Source organism: Chanodichthys erythropterus, chromosome 17, assembly GCF_024489055.1.
Source record: "Chanodichthys erythropterus isolate Z2021 chromosome 17, ASM2448905v1, whole genome shotgun sequence".
In the NCBI taxonomy this organism is placed as follows: domain Eukaryota; kingdom Metazoa; phylum Chordata; class Actinopteri; order Cypriniformes; family Xenocyprididae; genus Chanodichthys; species Chanodichthys erythropterus.
In genome coordinates, this window is record NC_090237.1 from 11,107,782 (window position 1) to 11,115,696 (window position 7,915).

Genomic DNA, 7,915 nt, shown 5'->3' on the forward strand with positions numbered 1-7,915 from the left:
CTGCGCTCAACTGCAGAATCCGATGAGGCCGCCTCGCCCTCGCGAGAGGTTTTTGACACACGTCAGCATGACATCAGAGCAAGCGACACATTTCTAACCGGCATGCATCTCGCGGTGATCACCGTTGATCGGTTCTGCGCAGAATTTGCTCATCTCAAACAAGCCTATTAAGAGATATGTCTTGTATACAAAAGGGGGGAAGTCCAGGGTTCAGAGAGTAAAAGACCGGCCATACTTTTTATTCCACCCACTGAAGCATTAATGAGATAAATAAGTGTTTAATTGAGTGATGATTGACCATTATTGAAGACACCTGATGATAACAAGCAGAATCACCAAAGGAGAAAATCACTATTTTTAAGTTACCATCATCGAGGTCAGGGTTTGTTTTAGTTGAGCTCTTGACCCTTGTGTTTTTAATGTTAGATATTGATTGGGCAGTTTTAACTGTGTTAAAAGCAGCAAGACAAGCAAAGTTAAAAGTTAATCAGGTGGTGTTTGTTGTGTTTTTACATAATCAGTGTACTCATTTAGAGCTCAATTTTAGCTAGATTTATATTATTGATTATAGCAGCACTGTGATTCTACAGCAGATCAATTTTTTAAAAGTACCCTGCTTTTAAAAACGGTCCGGTTCTTCATTTTATTAGTACCGGTACTTTGAGTGCCAGGTGTATTTCCTAATGTGCGACAGCAGGGGGCAGTGAGCGTGCAGCGCGCAGCCTTACTGAGTGCCTGTTTATTCCTCTCAACTGCGCAACGGCTTTTATGGTGACGAAACGAGAGATATGGTTGCAAATACAGGTGCTCTTGCAGACCGTCCACAAATTGTTGAGAAAGCAGCTGCACGAAGCGAAATATGGCCTTATTTTGCTTACATTGCCGACTGTCAGAGCAAGCCCACGGACACCACAAAGCCCGTCTGCAAAAGATGTTACAAAATAACGCAAGCCAAGGGAGTCAAAAGCATCTTGCCGACAAACATCCCGATTTGTACAAAGAATTTTAAGAGCGACAGGTTAGTGAATGTGATACCAGCATTACGTTTATACTTTCAAACATAAAATGAGTGTTATTTATTTATTTTACTCGTGCAAGCAGACCTCCGAGAGGTATTATTGAGTCTAAGCTTAATAAGTGATATCTGGTTGGAAAAAAATAAAATTAATTTAAAAATACATAAATATGTGAAGGGTATATACAGTTATTTTAAACCAATTTATGCTTTAATAACATTGCTTTTAAGTATTTACAATAATCTAATTTTATAATTTTATGATAATCTTACTGTCAAAAACACCTATATATATATATATATATATATATATATATATATATATATATACACTCGTTATGATAGGGGAACCTTTTCTGGTGCTATATAGCACCTATTCTTATAGTTTTCTAGCACATTTGTCAAATTAGAGGTGCCATATATTGTTTTTGAGCTAGCAGGGCCCGTTATCATGCCAGTTACTACTGTAGATAAGTCAATATGCTTCTAAATTACACTTTTATGAACGATAATTAATAATTTCTTACCAAATCATGACTTCAAAGATTCAAAATCATGTACTAAATGCTTACTGAAAAACAAAATACATTACACTTTCAAAACCTTTTAATTTATTTCTTTCAGCAGCAAATAAACTCACATTATACTCCCCTTTTATACACATACAAAATAATGCAACAAGCTTGAAATATGTACATTTTTGAAGACAATAGTCCTGTTTTTACATACTGAGTTATGCTCTGAAGTCCTGCAGTTTCTTTTTGTCCTTCGGGATTTCAAAACAAATATAGAAACTGGAACTTAAACCATAAGAAAGGGAGCAAGAGAGAGTATTGACTCCAAAAGTCTACTCACAGATTGAGTTGTACACTCATTTTACAGTGACAGGAAGTCCAACTGCATCCTTCAATTTCAAAACAACATACTTCAAAAAGGTCAGTGTCTTTTTCAGTCCTTTAGGGCACTGGATTGGATTCGATTCAAAACGCAAAATATACACATAGGAGGAGGCCCAGTGCCATCAAGATGTCCTCACTCTACTCTGTGATTAACTGGCCATCCAACGTGAACAAAATGTGGTCATACTGCATGAGATGATCCTCCCGCAGGCTTTAGGCACTATCTTAGGTGTTGGGATGACAGGAGGGCTGGTCTGAGCATGGCCCTGGAGAAGAGGGGTAATAGCATTAACCATCTTCACATGTTTATTTGAAAGGCAAACCTTATAAGCTAAATTATAACAAAATGTGCAATAAGTGTCGTGCTTTGATTAGATTGTGCTTCACACACTGTAGTCAACTGTTCATGGCTCACCTCAATGTCAAACAGCAACCCCAGGTCCACCTTGAACAGTGCAGGCAAGAGGAGAACAGCTGCTTCCAACTGTAGGCCTTTCAACAAAATAACATCATTAGGTTAACATAACACGGGGGATGCTTTTACCCAATACTTTTTTGTTTTGCTTTTTAAACATTCATTACTGTGTGTAAAGCCCAAAGTATACTTCGTATTTTATGCGTATGCTTTTTCTGAACTCAAAACAAATTAAGATATTTTTGATGAAGTCTGAGAGGTTTCTGTTCCTCCAATGATGAGGGTGAGTAATTAATGACAGAATTTTCATTTTTGGGTAAACTAATCCTTTAAAGGTGATTACCCTTGCACAAATCAAAGCAATTCTCAAACAACACAACTGGATATTCATACAACTTCACATTTGTACGAGACACACACTAGAGCTGCAGGATTCTGGATGAAATGAGAATCATGATTTTTTGGTTTCAAATAGAGATCGCAATTCTCCCACGATTCTAAATAGACAACTAAAAATAACATTTATTTTACTAGTTCTAGCAAAATATTAATAGCTGGACTCTAATTGCCGGAAAATGTTTAATTTGAATGAATTATTTTTAAAAAATGGTTTTGAATATATGAATGGCTCATTAATAAATACTTGTTTCACTACTGGATGAATCAGGGTTTAACCTTATCCAATCTATTGAATGAATGATTCAATGACAATGTCACTGGTTGCCACCTAGTGGCTTAACAAGGTAATTTATATACAACAGTTATTTGAAGCACCATGTTAGTTTCGATTTTCTCTATTTTGATCGCTATCTGATGTCCAGTGTTTATATCCTAACTGTAAACTTTTGTCTTATTACTTATGTGATAATTTTAATATTTGTGAAAGAAATCAAATAACCAAATCCTTGAATGACTACAGTGTGGTTCAAAACTGCTGTTTCTGGATCAGTGGCAGCATGAACACCGAATGTTCCGGTAGGATTTTTGTCAAAGGTTTAACAGACGCAGGCGAATCATTGTCATTAATAAAGTAGGATCGCGTGGGTGTTTGAATCGAGATTGCGACCTTTCTACGATAAATTGTGCAGCTCTAACATATACATACAAAGTAAATCAAAGGGGTTTCGGACAAGCCAGGTTGATGATGTATGTCATACCTAGAAGCAGGGCACAAGCTGATGTAACTGAAGTAAGTTGATTCAAAACTTTAACTCCCTCAATGTCAGCATTTGGTTCATGAAGTTCTCCCCCTCCTTCCAAATAATGAACATTGCCATGGTAAGCTGCTCCTCAATCATCTGTCTGGTTATCCTAAATAGTAAACATAAAAAAAAAAAAACAAATTCGGTCACCTTTTGCTAGCATAACTACAAAATACACAAATTTAGACTTATTTTTCTGAAAATAAACCAAAATAGAATATTCTTACGTTCAACTCAGAAAGTACTCCTTGATGAGGTCTTCAGGACTTTCTCTCAGGTGAATGTTTTCAGCCTGTGATAAAGCAATTGTGATTAATTTTCTTAATTAAAAAAAAAAAGCACAATAATCTGTAATAGGAAATCAAATTTTTGCAGATATGCAACAGCAAAGGACAAGAAAAAGAAAATAATTCATATTAATGACTGGCCAAATTTGCAATTAATATATTTATGGACAATACCAGCAACACTTGTGGCGTTGAGGGATCAAACAAACAAATAAATAAATAAATAAATAAATAAAAAGGAGCTAAAAAAAAAAAAAATCAATTCTTTATTTTTCCAATGCGTTTCAGCACACAGGCCTTCATCAGTGCTAAAATACTACAGATTTGCAATTAAGAAATGCATCTGAATCAGTCATTGGTTTCATTTAAAATTATGAATTTATAATATATAATTATAAGTCTGAAAATAAGACATGCATCAATTAATAAATTAGCTTTACACCCTAATATATTTAATCATTCTTGATTAAAGGGATATTTCACGAAAAATGAAAGCTAGCTGTTAATTTACTTACCATCAGGCCAACCAAGTTGACTTTTTTTCTTCAGTAGAACAGTAAAGATTTTTAGCTGGAACTGTGATTAATTTAATGTCAATGGCTACTGTCAAAAAAAAAAAAAAAAATTAATACAAAACAACAAGAAAAAAAGTCGCATGCATTTGAGATGGCATAAGAGGGAGTTGATGAATGTTTTGGAATGGATAATTCTTAGTCTAAAGTTTGTTAATGAGGATGACATTCAAGTCAATAGACCACATTAGATGGAATTTATTCAAACATGTCCAACATTGGTAATTCATATTATCTATTAACAATTATAGCCGTTTTTATAGAAATTACTTACCATGTAAAGTTATTGCAAAGTGTCCTTAGTCGTCAAACATTGAGGAGCTTTAAATCCTAAAAGGGGGAGGGGAATCAGTGTTTATAAATGGAAAAAAAAACAAACTTGTTTGCTGCAGTACAAGTAATTAATTAGTAGTGTTCTCATTCTACTAAAAAAAAACACCTCGCGCTAGTCAAATGAAGTAACGTTAAGCCTTAAATATGTCTTTACTCACACACTTTATTCGTCACAAATCAGAGCTAACGTGAAAAAAAAAGACAAATAAAAGAACTGACAAACATTACTTTAAAAACCTAAACTCAATAATTGTAATGCGAGGATCCCCTCAGCCACTTCGGTAAAGTTGGTTTTATATTCGCACATTCGGACTTCCGCGTTTAAGATTTGTCTAATTATATGTGCTTTGAAGTGAATATTTGCAAATACAAAGCATGGCATGCTATTCACAGCTAATTATTATCAATCTGTACATTTTCCAGAATCGAACAAGACGGCCATATATTGTTTAATCGCTTACTTACTTGCTGAATGTCTGCTGAATGTCCAATGTTGTGCGGAAAACCACATAGGGAGCGTCTCAAAAGTTCGATATTGTTTTATTTTGTGCAAACAGACAACTACATTTTATCCAACTATGTACAATATAGAATATAGATATTTTTCTGTTTCTGTTTCTATACCTACAGAACATACAGCCCATGTATTGCTATTTTATTCACCTCTGTTTTTCTGGTTTGAAGTGGTAATAAAAACAGTGTTCACCACGTGTTAAATAAAATAAATGGCTAAACTTCTAAACTATCTTTTATATTTTCCTGTTGTATGACACCTTCGTTTAACAATAAACTCTCACAATATCACAAATCATGTGCATTGAAGGATGTTTAGTCCTGCAGAATTATCACTGTCCATGGTACTGAATCAATCAGATTATTGACAAGCATTCAGAAAGTATAACAGCAAACAGGATGTTTAACTTGGGTGAACACTTCAAAAAGTAGTGTAAAAACTTTTTTTCAAGATGGTTTACTGGACATTTATGAGAAAGGTAGGGTACCACAATGTTTATTCACCCAATTTGTAGGCTACTGCATTTAAAAAAAGTAATAGGCTATGTGATCATAAAGATGTTACTACTTTTACAAATCATATTTGTATATCCTTTTTTATGAACACATCTATATTGAAATATTAAAAAATCTGAACATATTACAAAATTATTTTTTATGTGTCCACTTCACAAAAACGGAGATTTGCGTTTTTGGCTACGTGATGATGTAATCACGCAATGAAATCACAACGTAATTTAGCAACTTATAGCAACAAATCGACCAGCCTGAAATCAACTTAAGGCAAAAGACATTAAATCTCATAATATCTCAGCAGAGGAGGATTAAAGAACTCCACAAACAGCATTACCAGCTTCACTTATTACTAACTTCACTGACATTTATTTCTGTCAGACGTCTGCAGCAGTTCTTATTGTTAATTAACACAACTTTTATATTTCTTTCATTTAAGGTTACCGTGATGGTGATTGATGTTTCCCTTTATTGGTCTCTAAAGTTTTGTTATAAGTAGCGGCGTTCTTTGATTGCTGAGACAGTTTGTTCAACAAACATGTTTGCAGTATATCAATATTTGTAATGCTATGAAACGATAAAAGATCGGAAATTACGGTTATATACGAATCATGGATTTTCCTTACTATCCAGTGTTAATTTGAATGTAATTGTTAACATGTACTACATTAATAAATTTAAATAATAAGTCTTTTTCTGCTGTGACACAAGAACACATCAACAATCAACCCATGATTCTCAGTAACGGTGACCAAAGTTTCATGCCGCAATATATGCTGGGTACCATGGTAAACAAAACAAAAAAACCTCCCAGAATGCATCACACTATTAATAAATAATGCAACTGAATTGTACAATATATTTTTTTCTAACTATTGTTGGAAAACGATAGTTGTTTGCTGTGATTTTTGTTGTGTTTTATTCGCTTTTTATGTCGAATTTATCTTTATGAATATTTTGTTTATTGTCACCATTGTTGAGATTCATATGCTGATTACTGATATCTATATTTCTCATTAGAGTCCTCTTTCTTTCAATCCTGCAGTACAGTTATAATCCGTGTTGTACTATCACCGGATTAGCGAATAAAATTTATTAAGGGCTCATATTAATTATTATATTTCAAACTCATTAATAAAACAAGATATAATTAATGACACCTAATTAAGAACTACCCATAATACTACTCATACATTTCCACTTCAGTTTATTGCTTCAATTGTGTTTTGGCACACACCAATTCAGCAGCCAAGCATAAACTAAACGTTTAAACGTTTAGTGGCCAACTACTGGAACCACCTATCACCATCATGGTAACCCATCTTTATCAAGCCTCTGACAATTACTCACAAGAACACTACTGAAAAAAAATCTTGCCTCAAATCTGCGCTTAAAAGTTACTTATGAAGCATCTCAGTCATAATTTAAGTGAACTACATCTTAAGTGTCAGAGCGTCAGCGTCTTAGAGATGATTCACGACACTTTGCTGTGCCACAAATTGTATTTTGGATGACGACATAGGCATGGACCAATCACTGAATAGATTTCCTTATTTAAGAATATTCTCAGATAAATTCACACTGAATGGTGTAATTCCTCAGAGGACTTTACATTCAACACATTTGACAATAAATATTTTTCAAGGTAATACATTACGATATACACATTGGAAATGAAAGATACACATGTTTTCCACCACGTTTTAATAGTAATTTTTTAAACGGTATTAACTGACCTGCCTAGCCTAGATTTTATGATCATTCCACGCCAGATCATCATTCCAGATGTGACAGATACCTTTATATAGCCCACGTTCGTGATTTTTTTCCAGCGGTGAAGGGGAGTGGTGTGGAATCCTGCACAGAAATCACCAACATTGTATTACAGTGAGGTTCTTGACTGTTTGAAGTAAAGTATTTGGAGTTTCGTAGGACTTTGCAGACGGTTCCTTCCATCCTGTCTCTTAGCCGTGTGCGTATAGAGATTAGTGCGTGTTTTCCACTGCGGATGAAAGCTGGTTTTGAGGAAAATAAGGCTGTTGCTGCTTGTCTATGTTACTACGATTAAAAAGAGGTGTTATTTGTGTTGTAACAGCGTTTAGCGAACACGTTATTGATCCGGGAAATTGGAATCTGTGAATATGCGGCCAAGTTTACTTTTACTCT

At 34.4% G+C, this 7,915-nt stretch overlaps 1 long non-coding RNA gene across 1 annotated transcript; it reads right to left on the reverse strand.

Annotated features, from left to right (window-relative positions):
- Positions 1-1,667: 1,667 nt before the first annotated feature.
- Positions 1,668-5,356, reverse strand: LOC137005296 (uncharacterized). Its single transcript, XR_010892221.1, has 7 exons — positions 5,189-5,356; positions 4,665-4,720; positions 4,334-4,421; positions 3,759-3,823; positions 3,487-3,640; positions 2,330-2,406; positions 1,668-2,180 (listed from the first exon to the last, which is right to left on the reverse strand). It is a non-coding gene; the product is annotated as an uncharacterized lncRNA (long non-coding RNA).
- Between the last annotated feature and the right edge of the window lie 2,559 nt (positions 5,357-7,915).